This window comes from Protopterus annectens, chromosome 8.part0, assembly GCF_019279795.1.
Source record: "Protopterus annectens isolate FY-2018-M chromosome 8.part0, PAN1.0, whole genome shotgun sequence".
Taxonomy (NCBI): Eukaryota; Metazoa; Chordata; order Ceratodontiformes; family Protopteridae; genus Protopterus; species Protopterus annectens.
In genome coordinates, this window is record NC_056741.1 from 738,337,130 (window position 1) to 738,355,292 (window position 18,163).

Here is an 18,163-nt window from a genome sequence, read left to right on the forward strand (position 1 = left end):
GTGTGCATGTGCCCATGTGTGCATGTGTGCATGTGTGCATGTGTGCATGTGCCCATGTGTGCATGTGCCCATGTGTGCATGTGTGCATGTGTGCGCATGTGCGCATGTGTGCATGTGTGCATCTGTGCATGTGTGCATGTGCCCATGTGTGCATGTGTGCATCAGTGGTGGCATTGTGTACACATTGTAAACTGTGTTTCCTGTCTTACTCCCACAGGTTCTGGTGCTGCTCTGGTGTCATGCAGCAGGGAACCTGAATCAGCTGCTGTGGATAGTGATGATGATACCTGTGTAATGGCACAGGTAGGTGTGCCAGAGTCTGTCATTGGTTAGCCAATTGACACTACACAGCTGTCGACCCCATCTATGCGCACAGTCACCCTGCCAATACATCCTTTGTCACCAATGTCCCTAGGTGATGGACAGGATACAGTGGGCATTGACCAGTTTAATGTGGTACCGGTGGCACATGCATCCCCACACTGCAGCCATGGCCAGGGCCCTGACACGGTACCGCACAGGCAGACGTCCATGGGTTCTCGTGGGAGCATCCGTGGGTGTACCGCCCCTGTCAGACGTGCCCACAGAGTTCTTTCAACCCCAGCTATGTTCCGGGCTGTAATGCAGGCACAGCCACGTATGGAACGGTACACCAGACAGGGTCTGAGGGAGCTGAGAGCATGTCGCACAGCCATGAGTGACAGTATGCGTGATGTTGCGGCTGCCATCCGCAACTTCACTGAGGTCATTGGCAGACATTGGGGGGACACATTAGATCTGTTCCACAACTATATGTCCATGAGCCAGGGCAATGGTGGACGGTTGAGGCGTTGATGTGGCCGTATGCCAGCAATAGCAGCAGCTGGCAGCCGTCGTGGACAACAACAGGGCCGCGGCCGCTCACATAGGGCCAGCAGCAGCCCCAGCAATGCTGGGTCTGTGCTGTCATCGGACCGCCCCAGGAGACCACATGCACGTGGTGCTGGACAGTCCCAACAGGGACCTGTCTCCAGTCAATGAACACCTGCTTCTGATGACAGTACCCAGTCTGGATTGGTACCTGATATGGTCCGTAGCACCCCTGCCAGGCACAGATACCATGTCCGTGGCCACAGACAGTGATCTGTATGTCCTGGCAGGTACAGTCTGCGGCTGTCCACAAACACCTGTATATGGCAGCCATGAGGTGGGACTGTGTGCATTCATACACACATGCAAAGTGATAACACCTAGGGCTACCGCATACACGCACACACTACATCAACACTGCCCCATCTTGTACTGCTGTCCATCACCAACACACACACACACAGACATGTCAATTGGTTGTATCAGTGGCAGACTCAGGCATACCAGGTACACACCCTGTGCATATGATGAAACTGTGCCACCTCCTGCAATCTGTAAGATCGGTGCAGGAACAGGTTAACATGGTGCTGATGCACAGGGTGACTACATAGACGTATTGTAATAGTACGATGTTGACAACAGTACAGTGTAATTATAGCATTGTGGGTATATACCAGCATGCCTGATGCAGTTACAGTATGAATGTCATTGTATTGTTTTGTACACCCATACAAATTACCACAGTGTTCTGTCTGCACATCTTTGCATACTAGTGGTGAGGCTGTGAAGGGATGGCCACCTACATAGGTAGCACAGGGGATACAACAATGTACATATTGATACTCAATGATGGCCATGTCAACTGCGAGTTGCATGCTGTCCACACACGACTCTGCAATGCAGATGTTTTAGGATGTTGATATCTGTGCAGTACTATACAGCAGGTTCAGGGCTCACAAGAGCACACTAGCACTACAAGGTCACACCTCATACCATGCTTAACAGCACCAAAACACAGAACTAACTATGACAGGAGGGAGAGTGTCCAAACATGTCAAGGATACTATGGTGCCAGGACAGGTAGCATACATCATACTACATCTGGAACAGCTGAGTGAGGGCTCAGTGTCTGTTATTTGACATGTGTATTATTACAGGTATGAGCACTTGGGTATCAGGCCAGTTATTCAACATTACGAAGGTACGTGGTCTATACACTTGTGGGGGTTGCGGCTGGACCCAGCCCATCTGACCTGGGAATGTCTGGGTACTGGCTTAGAGTGCCTGCATATATGCACTGTTACATACTGGAAGTCGCACACCTTGTTTGTTTTAGCATAGTCTACATACAGGCCTGCTGACTGTAGCTTTGTTTGTATGCATGTTTGCCTGTTATGTTCCTGAAACACTGATTCCACCTGTGGTGCAGATATACAGTGCCTCTGTGGATCCCTAGTGACATCTGTGTTGCTTACTGTACTGATGTCCATGTGTCACTTGACAGAACGTCACTGTTTGACCTGTTTGCATGTAGCTTGCCTGTAACACATTGCATATGATGTACCTCACATTTGCTCAAGACAGCATTCATAGATGCCAGCACTAACAATTCAGGAGCACTACTCCCTCACATAGTCACCTTGAGTACCTTGTTCCCCATTGGCCCTATGTGTCGTTACTTAGTGTGGGAGTCACAATACTATGGTAGCATGTGCAAAGGTCACCTGTCGATCTACTCTCAGGTCCAGTTGGTGAATCTGTGAGTCATGTGGCAATGTTACAGCTGCCTCATGTACACAGACAACCCTGTCCCCTTCCCATACATGTACAACACATGTGAGAGATGCAACCACATAGCCAAGCTGGGGGCTAAGCTCTGTTTACACAGCACTGGCATTCCCTGTCAGGTGGAGTGGGATACTACAGTGAATACAGTACCTGTCTTCCATAGACCTGCCACGACCACAATCCAAACACAGACACACACAGGTACATTATTGGGCTCTCAGAATAGCATCCTGCCTGAGCAGCTGACACCTGCAAAGCAGACACACAAGCAAACATTATGCCAGAGCAGAGCACATGCGACACATAGCTCACAAAGCCTGTCTGCCAAACAGTGTCAGGCCATACGGCTAGACAACACACCTGCTATGGTTGTATGAGGTACCTCTATTGACAGGTACACGGTGGTCCTGCTCCCAGGCTGAACAAGGTGACGGTCACGCTGAGCTGCCCGTCGGGCACTATGATCCACCACATAACACAAGCAAAGCAGTCACTCCAAGGCATGTAGCAGTATGACTCAGTCATTGTCTGTGCCAGTGTGTATGATCTCTGACGCACCTCCCTGGACTACATGTTTAAAATGAGCTTTAGTGGGGACAGTGGATGCCTGCTTGGGTAGCATTACCTCACCCTGAATCTGACAAGTCAGGCATCAGTTCGACTAAAATCTTTCATCTCAAAGGACCAACGAGGGGATTACAGGGCATCCACACGTTGGGGACTGCACCACCCGGCCTTATTGGAACTGGCAACTCTGCTTTATGCGGGCAACAACCCTACCAGGACACACGGTGGGCAATGAATGTCTCACACACAAAACCCAATGTGATGAACTCCACATGGGTAGCATTCAGCGAAGACCCTTCAAGGTCCACTCACCTCATGCATTTCCTACATGTGCACCCTCACTGCCCAAAAAACAGGGTTATCCAAGACCAATCAACCCGTGGTGGATGACAACATCAACCCCATGTGCACTACATGGGAGCCCTGCAGCACCCCCCCCCCCCCCGGGGGGGGGCCCCCCTTTTTTTGGGATGAAAAAAAAAAACCCTGGGCCCTTTGGGGGTAAGCCCCCCCTTCCTTTTACCCTCCCCCCAATTGAAAATGCCCTTTTTTCCCCCCCCAACAATAAAAAGGTAAAAAAATGGTTTCAATTCCCGTTTCCTGGGGACTTTAACCCCTTAATCTTTTTCAACAATATGGTTAGTATAAACAATTTTAGTTAAGAAACAAAGTAAGCTTCATTAGATTTTATAATTGTTGTAAAGGAAAGGATTCTTTAAATGGAAAATGTTTTTAGATTGAGTTGATTGGTTTTATGGTTTTATTAGCTGGCTGTGTTCACATATTCTTTTAAATTGAACATAAATTTGGTACAACTGGTTTTGAAATGTATTAACACTGATGAAGGATTTTATCCAAAAGCTTTGTTACAATAAAAGTTTTGACATTCTTTGGAGTTGGATTTGTTTTGCATATTTCATCTGCGGTTAACTTCTTGTTTATCACTGCTTCAACCATTATTTTAGTAGTAGTAGTAGTATTAGTAGTAGTAGTAGTAGTGCTAGTAGTAGTACTAGTAGTAGTAGTGGTGCTAGTAGTAGTAGTAGTACTAGTAATAGTGGTAGAAGTACTAGTAGTAGTAGTACTAGTAGTAGTAGTAGTACTAGTAGTAGTAGTGGTAGTAGTACAAGTAGTAGTAGTACTAGTAGTAGTGCTAGTAGTAGTAGTAGTAGTAGTACTAGTAGTCCTAATAGTAGTAGTACTAGTAGTAGTAGTAGTACTAGTAGTACTAATAGTAGTAGTAGTAGTAGTAGTACTAGTAGTAGTATGTGCAAATTACACATGACTGGGGACGCAGAGTGTAGGAGCATGATACATACAGGGAGATAATGATGAGAAATTGGCAGAGGTAGTGGTAGAAACACAGATGACTGTCGAGTCCATTTTCTCTGAGGAGGACTCACCTGAAATGCCTGCATCCCAACAACAGTTTTTTTCATTATGGCAGTATATTGAATAGACATTAGCCATGCATCAGACATGAGAATACCTCAATATCTTGCTATGACCTAGTTTCACTGTCCAAGTCTGAATCCCCAGCATATATGCTAATGTCCATGGAAGAGAATGAGCAGATGGGGAGGAGTGTGATATGCTAGACATACCACCTTTGAGTTGTCTACTCTAATGTGCATCATGCATGAAGGTGTGCAGCCACCCCATCATTACTTTACGCACTTTGTGCTGCATTCCATGCCCAGGCAGGCTATATAACTCCACTCTGAATATGCATTTATGGAACACCAGATCTGTTGGGCAGGCAAAAGTAGATGTGGACAAGCAGCATCACACTTCAATGTGGCAAACAGATCGACAGATGGTGAGGGTGAGCACAGCACACAGGCTGCATGGGTCTGCATCCATACCGTACACAGCCACACCCTGTTCCTAACAAAGAATGCTCATAGTGTGGCATTCCAATGGTTGGTATGCACCTGTCAATAATGAAAGCTCTGGAACTGGCTGTATTTCAGCTAGTGAGGAGATATCAATAATGCCCCACATTAGAACACCCCATAGATAACCATGAAAAAAAAACACAGAAGACAATAAGGGAACATCACACAGAACACATTGGGTGGCAGTAATACACTGTAGTATGAACACCCCATTAACACCTCCCATGACATTGATAAGGCATGCTTTATCATTGACCTATGTGTGCATTCTCTGGACTTCACTGTGTTTATCTTCCATGCCATTATGTGGTGTGGCTCATCACCTGTACATATTATGACATCTGCCACATGTGACATTTTTCAAATTTTGTTACTGTGTCATACTCAATGGTACACAAGTTTACAGCTATTGCAGCACAATACATGGCTTGCAAAACTTTTCAACTTAGTGAACATTATATAGTAGATACTTTTTGTTTCGTCTTACCCTGATATGGATGTGTTCTCATAGATTCATAGGAACGTACTTGGCAGTCAGTCTGCAAACTGAGTGGGAGGTTGGCATAATTGTTAAGGTGTTTGCCTTATAGCCACCAGGTGCAGGGTTTGATACTCACATGGGGTAATTGGCTAGGCTTAAAATGGTCCACAAGGGCAGTTAGCCTAGTACTAGAACTAGTACTAGAACTATGAAACTAAGAACTATGAACTATGAAACCATTACAAGCCTAGCCAAAAATGCTCTTCAGAATTTCCTCCAGCCTGAAGAAGGACAGGACAAGATAAACCAGAGGAGAATTTGAAGCCCATCCAGTTATCTAAGTTTACCTTGAAGGTGGCAAGAGTGCTGCTCTTCTTAACATGTAGTGAAAGTTTATTCCAAACATAAGGGATATACTGAGATATGAATTTATCATGCCAACATGTCTTATTTATTTTGTTAATGAAGGTTTATTATTCCTTTAATTGGGTATTTGAGGTATCTTTTGTTCTGTGAATGACTAGGTAGTCAAAGAGGAATGCATCCTTCATGTCTCAAAAGGTTAGTTGAGGATCACAGAGGAGTCTGTAAGAGTCTGAGTACAGAGAGGACTATGAATCTCTCCTGATAAAAAGATTTTGAGGTCACTGATCTTTTTAGTTATGAATCTTTGAGGTCTCTCAAGTTGAATGAAATGTTTAAACAGACCAATATATAAATGCCAAAAGATAAATTATATTCTATAATGGGTATGATGAGGTACATGTAAAGGTGAGTAAAGTCTTCTTTGGATTTAGTGGTGGTGCCTTTAAAATTAGATGAGCCAGACAGAACGCTTTGCAAACAACTGCAGAGGCGTATGGTCAAACAATAAGGAATTAGCAACTAGAGTGCCTTGATCTCTTACAGCAATGCCTGATGGGAGGGGTATGTCACTTATATGGTATGTAAAAATGTTCTGCTTACCAAAATGTACTATTTTACATTTAATTTGAGACCATTGTCCTTGCACCAATTATTAACATGGTCTCACCCATGTTTGGACCATTATAAGTCAGTGAATGATCAAGTAACACCACCAGTGTATAGTTATCTGCAAAATTAGTTAACCATAGGTCAGGAGTATTTGTCTGAAGGTCTCAGAAATAGAAGCCAAATAGGAGAGGGCCAAACACTGAGCCCTGTGGTACACTGCTAGTAACATTTTTTGCATTCAGAAGTGCCACCTGCAACTTTAATTATGTGGGTTGTGTCAGACAACCAGTTAACTATCCATTGCACAACATAAGGACTTATGTTCAGATTTACAAGTCTATCTATAATGTCTTCATGGGGAAAACTGTCAAAGATTTTGGCCACATCCAGTCATGCTGTATGCACTGCATAGCTGCTATCCATTGCTTTGGTTCCTTTTTCAAAGCAAGTGATAAGTTTAATGAGGCAAGATCTTCTTTTGACAAAGCCAAGTTGATGAAGGTCCATAGTTAAGAGAATTTCATGTGCAGATTAATGAGATCTGAGATAATACATGCTAGATTTGCATTTGATGCTAGTGAGGCTAATATACTTCTAAAGTTACCAGGTTCTGTGGTTGAACCACCTTTGTGTAATGTTATTGCCATAGCCTTCCCTATCTCTATAAACAATGTGTGTACTGTGGGAGATGTTTGCATATGAGTGGGATCCAGTACTTTACTTATGTCTCTGTTGTAACTTCACTGTGTGCACTGGGCAGATGTCTGTATTGTGGGAGGTTCCTGTGTTAACACATAGAAATGCCTGATATGTGTGTGCACCTGCTGAACTGTGACATGGCCTAAGTGTGTGAGCATGCCCAGTTCACAGTTTGTATGGCTTCTTGACTGCCACATCTCATTTATCTAAGTGTGCGAGCATGCCCAATGTGCCCTTTCCTTATGTTTGGATCTGTGGACCACCACATTTTTGTTTGTGTGTGGACGCCATCTATATATCACATGTACAGTTGAGTGTTGGACATCAGGTTGTGTTCTTACTGACCAACTGCTGTGTGTCTGAACATAACAGGCATTATGCTGTGCCTGCAGGGTCACCATGGGATAGTTTGCATACAGTTGTCATCATCCTTTCCTGCTGACCAAACAGTTGTATTGTTGTATAGTGTACTGGTGCAAAATTTTCACTGTGGTGGACAGTATAATCGGTTTCAGTCCTATCACTGCTTGTAATGTTTATAGTGAGCACACCAGACTGGTTGAGGGCCAGTTGTGCAGATATGACCATGTTGCATTTTGTTCAGATATGGACAGCTTAGTACATGATTGTCCGACATTGTTAATGTATTCCACAACTTGTGTGGACAGTGACAAACAATGGCCATGTGCCCTAGTCCATTTGTAATGCTAGTCAGTGAGTGTTTGTCCTTCAACACACATTTACTGGTGTTTGCCATGACATATGTCATGGTTAGTGTGCTGTGCTTCTGTCTACCCATGACATACAGGTGATATCCAGGGTACACCTGCCATCACCCATCCAGTCATCATGATTCCTCTGGATGACAGTCACTGAGGGACTCCCTGGATATCCTGTAGTGGGAGTTTAGTCGTGTGTGGAGTGAGCTTCTGGGTTGTGGACCAATCAGTACAGCATGTCCTGTTTATGTCTGTGCTGGGGTTCAGGCCTGTCAGCTGCATAGGTCACCAGCATTCAGTGTTTACATGGTGCCACATGTCCATTGATACCAGGCTGGTCTTGGCTCTATACATCAGGCACAGTTCACCTCCAGCCAGGCAGTATGGCACTGTGTGGAGCTGCAGTTACTTTACTCAGGCGACACATGGCATCTGTTACAGCTCTGCAATCCTCCTGGTGGGGTATTGGTGTGATCATTCCAGTTGCTGCAGGTGTCTGCTATGGTACATCCCTGAAGGGCCATTGTACACAATTGTGAGGCTGCTGATGGATGACTGGGGAGGCACATTGACCTACCCTAACCAAGCTGTGCTTACCTTCATGATTAGGTGGGTATATGGTATGTTTCTGTAACCACTACAGGCACATGGTTGTCACATGCAGGATATGTGTCACCTTGTGTCCCCAGGTCTCTTATTGCTCCTGATGTACTTACTGGGTTAACACCTATGTGGTAATTTCTGGCCATGTACTGTGTTTCCACAGGGGTTGACTATACCCTATTCTGCATTTAGCTTGTTGACATGGCTGTGGCACCACTTGTGTGTTTCTATGTGTGCCTTTTGTAGGTTGCTTGTGTCAGCTGGAGGGTCCAATATGGTGGCCAGTTTGTTGTCCTCTGCAAACCTGTTCAGACAGAGTCCTTCCATGTTGGCCTGTACCTATGTGACATATATAGCATAAAAGAGGGTTCCCAGGACCATGCCTTGTGGGATGTCAGTTATACCTGGTTTGCAGTCTGCCATGGCTACAGCATGTCTGCCAGGTCAGTTCTGTCCTTGAGCTGGTTTGCAACCCATCTACTTGCATAGGGATTTATAGTTAGGCTGGTGAGCTTATCTGTACCGCCAACTAGGGTATTGTATGGAAGGGTTTAGCAAGATCCAGATAGGCTGTGTGATGGACATTCCCCACATCACTGGGCTTGGTGCATGTTTCACATGAGTCAGACATGTGTACGGGTCAGAAACTGCCCTATGACAGCCAGACTGGGTAGGGTCCAATGTCTGTAGGTACCCACTCTCGTTATTCATGGGATCCATGATCATCCTCTACATTACTTTGCCAACCTAGATATTTGGGTTTGAGGGGTGATAATTTGCAGTATCCACTCAGGCACCCCCTTTGTGGTGTGGGACCACTGTTGCTGTACACCGCTCTTTGGGTACATATCCTGTGGTAGGGCTGATAGTGCACAGTAATGCTATTTGCTGTTGCATTCTTCTTACAGTACTTGTTGGACACAACCCAGGACACCATCTGGTACCATTGATGCTGTGTGCTGGGCTTTGTGGATGCTGGCTGTTACCTCAGCATCTGCAATGTTGGGGGGGGCAGCACTCTCCTGGGATAGATATTTGGCAGTTAGGTGCTGGTGGGCAGTTTGCAAAGAATCTGTTAGGTAGGATGTTGGCAATGTGTGTGGGTTTGGTGTATTATTTGTGATATTAGAGTGCTGCAGAGCATATCTGTGGATTACCACCATGGTTCCTACCATCAGGTAGGACAGCTGTGTAATAATCTTTTGTGTCCTGCACAATTTGTATCATCATAGGTTCATAGGTTCATACTAGGCTATCTGCCCTGGCCTTGTTTGAGCATGGACAGACTGTGTGTGGGTCTCAACACCCCTTGCAATGTGCATATCATGCCCACATAGGGTTTACTTTCCTAGATGTGACACTGGGATGGCCCCCAGTGTACACCTGCTATCTCCCATGCACTTCAACAGATTTCTCCTGTTGAGTTTGTGTGTGGAGCTCAGCCTATCATGGAGTGGGATTCTGTTCCAGAGTATCCTGAGCCTCTGGGTTATGGATCTGTCCCTCCAGCACATCCTAGTAATCTATGTGTAGAGGTTCAGATATCTCTCTGTGGTGTGTCTGCTGGATTTGGGGTTTCTGCAGAAGAGCATGTCCATTCATTCTGGATTGGGCATGGCCTTGTACATCAGGCATACATCACCTCTGACTGTGCAGTATGCTTCTGCATTGGGCTGTGGTTTCTTCAGCCAGGCTGCAGATGTCCATTGTTTGGACCCTTTATCCTGTTGGTGGGGTACATTTGGGGTCTTTCTGACTGCTGCATGTGTAAGGTAAGCTACATGCGGACTGGGGCATAGTTGTCACGTATGGGCCTGATAAGGGAAGGGTATGGGGGCACAGTGACCTCTGTAGCTCTACATGTGCATCCTTTCATATTAAGGTTGGCAATATAACAGGTCTTCCTGGCCACCTTGGCAATGTGTGTGTCACATGACAGGTTACCGTCCACTTGTGTCCCTAGGTCCATGACTACTTCCTCCATACATTATGGATTGCCACCTATGTCATACTTTGTGTGTGCCTTGTTTGGTATTTGTTGGGACATTCATACTCTGACGTGTCTTCAGGAAGGCTGGCTGGGGTACCTGGGTTTGTGTGTGGGGTCTGTAGCAGGCTTCAAACAGGTACACAGTTTGAGACAGTGTTACTTGCCCGTGGATAGTCCGTGCTGCTTCTTGCTGTGGTACCAACCTGGGGGTGTGGTTATTCTTGATATTTACTGGTAGCCACAATCCTATTGTCGTGTGTTCCATGTTTTGGAGCTGTAGAGCATGGTATGAGGCATAACCTGATAGTATTAGGGTGCTCTTCTGGGCCTTGCCCAGGTTTCTGTTACAGAACACATATTACCATTCTCCATGCTGTGGTGGGTTTGGTCTGCATGCACCTTGCAGGTTAGACTTCTGGCATTGGGTAGCATTACGTCTAGGTTATTATCCCTTGTGCTACCTATGTTGGTGGGTTTGTGTTTCCAGACTTACCTATACCAGGCACAGTGGGGGTGACAGCAGCCTTTGCCAGTATCTACATAGCCAGGTGTGCTGGATGCATGCCATCCCTAGCAGGTGGGGCATCATGTCTTCCTCGGCATGTCAGCCCAGGCTGTCAGCCATGTGTTCCCCCTTGCTAACGGCAATACCTCAGCCAATTATTGTACTTGATCTTGTTGTTTTCATAGTGTGGCATCATGCTTGGTGAGGGTGAGATGTTAGGTTGGGTCTTCATGTTTGCATATTCTAGATGGTGTTACATTTCTTAACACATAGCAATCATGCCTCAGGTGGTGCTGCAGGGCTGCCTCTGTCAGATGCACATACTACACTCCCTGTACATGTTTGAGAGCAGGTTATGTCATTTTAGGCATCCCTGTTACTATATGAGTGAGTCAGAGAGGGGTATCATTCCCAGGGTTCCTACTGAGCCAGGGTATGTGCTATGCGTTGCCTCTTTGCCAAGGCCAGGGAATACTGGGCATGCCTCCTTCTGCCTACTGGGGCAGGCTCAGGTTGTTCCTCTTCCGAGTCACGCTCTGCCTGTGATGGCCTTGGCAATGGTGGGGGGCTGTTTGGCCCTGCCCTATGCTGGTCCTGCTGCAGCTGTTTTCGCAGGATCATATTATGTAGCATAGCACATACCATGACAATTTGGGTACATGTAGTTGGTGAGTACTGCAAGGCTCCGCCAGATGTGTCCAGACACCGGAACCGTGACTTGAGCAGCCCAAACACACGCTCTATTACATTACGTGTTTGTGCGTGTGCCTCATTATGGTGTTCCGGTTCAGGTGTGTGTGCGTTTCTGATGGGTGTCATCAGCCACGGCTCCAGTGCATAGCCAGCATCCCCCACTAGGTGTCCATGTGGGATGTCCCCATTGGCAAATGTCTGGTACAGCTGCGTCAAATGCCAGATATGGGAATCATGGCAGCTCCCAAGGCAGCCAGCACACACATTCATTATTATGCCCTGGGCATCACACATGACCTGGCAGTTGATGGAGGGGAAGCCCTTGTGGTTAATGTAGGCCCTACCCCGCTCACCGGCTGGTGCTTTGATGCGTATGTGTGTGCAGTCTATTGCACCCACTACCTCAGGGTATTCCGCTATTTGCTGGAAGAGATGCATATTGCTGGCCAATACCTCACGGGCATTGGGGAAATATACATGCTCACCGACATGTGCTGACATGGCATCCAGGAACTGGTGCAGTACCCTGAAGGCTGATGCCTGTGATATCCCCATCATATCACCAGTTGGTCTCTGGAAGGTACCTGTTGCTAGTATTCTTAGGCCAACACATACCTTGGTTTCCACTGGGATGGGTTCCCCTCTGTTGGTTCTGTGTGTGAGGCGTGGCCTGCACAGCTCGACAATTTGCTGCAGGAGGTCTCTGTCCACTCTATAGCGCTCCACTATCTCCAGCTCATGTAACCCCTGGTAGGTGACCCTGGGCCTGTACACTCTTCTCCGTCTCCTCACTGTGGGTTGTCTGGCAGCATTTCCATTGTCACCACCCTCAGCAAGTCTCCTATGTCTCCTTATGACAGCTATGGCAGCCCCTAGCATGTTTGGTCTGAGTGCAGCTTTTTCAGTTTGCACTTCTACTAGCTTACTCCTGTCTTGCTGTATCTCTTGAGAGAAACATACTGCAATGCTGTTTGCAGTGTTTTAAGTGCTGGGCTGGGCTTGTATTCTGCCTGTGTAATTGCCTGCTTCTAATTGTTTTCACCTGCTACCTCTACAGGTATTGCCTGCTAGTTTCCTACTATTTCTCCTGCTTCCTTTTCCTCTCTGTTTCCTCAGGGGGGAGCAGCGGGCATACCAGCGAAAACACGCTCACAGTGGCTACCACGCGCACACACATGCTTACATGGACTAGATTCTGCTTATTCGGGTTAAAACGCGCGCACACCAGCGCAAACAGGTATACAGATCTTTAAACAGGCTCCTACATGCTTACTCTGTCTTACACGTGCGCACTCTGTCTTACTCGCGCCTCCCAGCGCGCACACGCGCGCATGCACGTACAGCAAGAAACTTTGGTGTTGGCCACAGTGTACACCTTCCATTTCTTGACTTTCCCATGCTTATCTGTTGACACTCCTCTTTTTCTGCTGTGTGATTGATATGTTTCACATACCACTTTGCTCCAATGAGCTTGCTTTCTTCCTGACATTCCCCCCTGTGATGTCACCTATCTCCTACTCTGTTACTCCCCCTTATCTAACTCTTACACTACACGGACTGTGCTCATTTGCTATGTGACAGTGTGATTCACTATCCTACCATTCATTTACATAGGCTTGCCTACTAATGCTTAGTTACATGTCTTACACTCAGCTTCCCCCCTTAGCAACCACTACACGGTGGCCATGTTGTTTTTGGTCTGCTAGTCCATGCATTGTAAATCCATGCATTACATAAAACCCACATTTGTGAGTTTCTAACCTTCATTTTTCAGTTTTATATAGCGCAGCCCATTTGCGCGGGGCTGCGCTGCGTTTAAACATCGCCGATCTCCAAAAAAAAAAATGTTCATGTTTGCATCAGTTTACCATGCCAATGGCCACATATTTGGCCATTGACATGCTGTCTGTAACATTTGCACACTTTATTTGGAGCTGTCATGGCTCCATTGTGTTATTTGCAGTAACGTACTCAGTTGTCAACTGAGTACATTTCTGCAACTAACACGACTCTTACATGGGCTGGTTTCAGCTTCGTGGATCGCTAATCTACCTCATTTGCATGCCTTTCGGCTGCAAGTGGGGTGATTAGCATATCCATGCCCTGCCCGTGTAAGAGCCGTTTTAGCTTTCTCTTACACGGGATTTCGGGCTGTTCCTGGATCGCAATGGCTGCATGGAGTCTTACACGGCTCTTAGACTCCGTGCAACCATCGTGAATCCTGCCCATTGTATTTTTAAGTACTGTTTTTATGTAATTTTACTTAACTCTGAGCTTATCTCCCTGGGCCTCTACTGAAAAAGGATATGTATCCAGCTAGACTAGCCCAGTCAACAAAAGTAAAATAAATAAATAAATAAATAAATAAATAAATAAACTATGTTATGACACGTGTGAGAGACACAGTAGCAGAGCGCACTATTTGCATTACTGGGAGGCTTGCTTTTTCCTGCTGTACTTATAGGGTGCTGACATCATCAGTGTTTAGACAGTGGAATATGCAGCATGTTGTGTGTTGTACTAGTTGCCAAAAGGGACATTTACACATAGAATTGCACACACACTACTCCCCCCACACACACACACTGAGCACTTGCAGGATTCAAACCCCTACCTAACTATGTTATGACACTTGTGAGAGACACAGTAGCAGAGCGCGCTATTTGCATTACTGGGAGACTTGCTTTCTCCTGCTATACTTATAGGGTGCTGACATCATCAGTGTTTAGACAGTGGAATATGCAGCATGTGGTGTGTTGTACTAGTTGCCAAAAGGGACATTTCTCTTACGCATAGAATTGCACACACACTACTCCCCCCCACATACACACACACACTGAGCACTTGCAGGATTCAAACCCCTATCTAATTATGTTATGACACTTGTAAGCGACACAGTAGCAGAGCGCGCTATTTGCATTACTGGGAGGTTTGCTTTCTCCTGCTGTACTTATCAGGTGCTGACATCATCAGTGTTTAGACAGTGGAATATGCAGCATGTGGTGTGTTCTACTAGTTGCCAAAAGGGACATTTCTCTTACACACAGAATTGCACACACACTACTCCCCCCACCACAGTCACACATACACACACACACTGAGCACTTGCAGGATTCAAATCCCTACCTAACTATATTATGACACTTGTGAGAGACGCAGTAGCTGAGCTCGCTATTCAAATTACTGGGTATCATTTGTGCTCCTGACATATGTATAGTGTGCTGACATCATTATTTATGTAGAGGTATGTACATCTGTTACTATCCATCAGTAAGGGGGAGAACATATATATGCATTAACTTTGCTGAGGCACAGTGGCCTACTGTACTGCGGAGGCAGACGCCAAATACACTGTGGATAGCCTTCTGTATTCCCTAGGGACAACAGCCTAATATTGCACTCTACAGCCATATGTTTACCTGTCAGATGCAAGTATCTGTTGCTCATATACTGTTTGTGGGTCTTTATTGCCATAGCTTTCCCTATCTCTATGAACAACTTGTGTACTGTGGCAGATGTTTGCATATGAGTGGGATCCAGTACTTTACTTATGTCTCTGTTGTAATTTCACTGTGTGCACTGGGCAGATTTCTGTATTGTGGGAGGTTCCTGTGTTAACACATACAAATGCCAGATATGTGTGTGCAACTGCTGAACTGTGACATGGCCTAAGTGTGTGAGCATGCCCAGTTCACAGTTTCTATGGCTTCTTGACTGACACGTCTCATTTATCTAAGTGTGCGAGCATGCCCAGTGTGAACTTTCCATATGTTGGGAATTGTGGTCCACCACATTTGTGTTTGTGTGTGGACTTCATCTATATTTCACATGTACAGCTGAGTGTTGGACGTCAGGTTGTGTTCTTACTGCCCAACTGCTTTGTATCTGAACCTAACAGGCATTATGCTGTGCCTGCAGGGTTGCCATGGGATAGTTTGCATACAGTTGTCAACATCCTTTCATACTGACCAAACAGTGTATTGTTGTATAGTGTACTGGTTCAGTACTTTCACTGTGGTGGACAGTATCATCGGTTTCAGTCCTATCACTGTTTGTAATATTTATAGTGAGCACACCAGACTGGTTGAGGGCCAGTTGTGCAGATATGACCATGCTGCATTTTGTTCAGATATGGACAACATAGAACAGGATTGTCCGACATTGTTAATGTATTCCACAACTTGTGTGGACAGTGACAAACAATGGCCATGTGCCCTAGGCCATTTGTAATGCTAGTCAGAGTGTGTTTGTCCTTCAACACACATATTTACTGGTGTTTGCCATGACATATGTCAAGGTTAGTGTGCTGTGCCTCTGTCTGCCTGTGACATACAGGTCATATCCAGGGTACACCTACCATCCCCTATCCAGTCATCATGATTCCTCTGGATGACAGTCAATGAGGGACTCCCTGGATAACCTGTATGGGGGGTTTAGTCATGAGTGGAGTGAGCTTCTGGGTTATGGACCAATTGATACAGCATGTCCTGTTTATGTCTGTGCTGGGGTTCAGGCCTGTCATCTGCAAACGTCACCAGCATTAAGATTTTACATGGTGCCAGATGTCCATTGATTCCAGCTTGGTCATGGCTTTATACATCAGGCACAGATCACCTCCAGCCAGACGGTATGGCACTGTGTGGAGCTGCAGTTTGTTTAATCAGGCAACACATGGCATCTGTTACAGCTCTGAGATCCTCCTGGTGGGGTATTTGTGGAGTCTTTCCAGTTGATGCAGGTGTCTGCTAAGGTACATCCCACAAGGGCCATTGTACGCAATTGTGAGGCTGCTGCTGGATGACTGGAGAGGCACGATGACCTACCCTGACCTAGCTGTGCTTACCTTCATGATTAGGTGGGTATATGGTATGTTTCTGTAACCACTACAGACACATGGTTGTCACATGCAGGATATCTATCACCTTGTGTCCCCAGGTCTCTTATTGCTCCTGATGTACTTAATGGGTTAACACCTATGTGGTAATTTGTGGCCACGTACTGTGTTTCCACAGGGGATGACTATACACTATTCTGCATTTAGCTTGTTGACATGGCTGTGGCACCACTTGTCTGTTTCTATGTGTGCCTTTTGTAGGATGCTTGTGTCAGCTGGAGGGTCTGATATGGCGAGCAGTTTGTAGTCATCTGCGAACCTGTTCAGACAGAGTCCTTCCATGTTGGCCTGTACCTATGTGACATATATAGCATACAAGAGAGGTCCCAGGACCGTGCCTTGTGGGATGCCAGTTGTACCTGGTTTGTAGTCTGACGTGGCTGCAGCATGTCTGACCAGGTCAATTCTGTCCTTGAGCTGGTTTGCAACCCATCTACTTGGATAGGGGTTTATAGTTAGGCTGGTGAGCTTATCTGTACTGAACAACTGGGGTATTGTATGGAAGGGTTTAGCAAGGTCCTGATAGGCTGTGTGAACCACATTCCCCTCATCAATGGCCTTGGTGCATGTTTCACATGAGTCAGACATGTTTAAGGGGCAGGATCTGCCCTATGAAAGCCACACTGGGTAGGGTCCAATGTCTGTAGGTACCCAATCTCGTTATTCCTGGGATCCATGACCATCCTCTCCATTACTTTGCCAACCAAGATAGTCAGGGTTGGGGGTGATAGTTTGCAGTATCCATTCAGGCACCACCTTTGTGCTGAGGGACCACTGTTGCTGTACACTGCTCTTTGGGTACATATCCTGTGGTAAGACAGTGAGTGCGCAGTAGTGCTATTTGGTGTTCCATTCTTCTTACAGTACTTGTTGGACACAACCCAGTACACCATCTGGTACCATTGATGCTGTGTGGTTTGCTTTGTAGATGCTGGCTGTTACCTCAGCATCTGCAATGTCAGGGGGCCAGCACTCTGCTGGGATAGATATTTGGCAGTTTGGTGCTGGTGGGGAGTTTGCAAAGAATCTGTTAGGTTGGATGTTGGAAATGTGTGTGGGTCTGGTGTATTGTTTGTGATATTTGAGTACTGCAGAGCATATGTGTGGATTATCACCATGGTTCCTACCATCAGTTAGGACAGCTGTGTGATTATCCTTTGTGTCCTGCACAATTTGTATCGTCATAGGTTCATAGGTTCATACTAGGCTATCTGCCCTGGCCATGTTGGAGCATAGACAGACTGTGTGTGTCTTTCGACACCCCTTGCAATGTGCATATTATGCCCATTTGGGGGTTACTTTACTAGATGTGACACAGGGATGGCCCCCAGTGTACACCTACTATCTCCCATGCACATGACCGGATTTCTCTTGTTGTGTGTGAGTGTGCAGCTCAGCCTATCATGGACTGGGATTCTGTTCCAGAGTGTAAGGAGCCTCTGGGTTATGGACCTGTCCCTCCAGCACATCCTATTTATCTATGTGTGGAGGTTCAGATATCT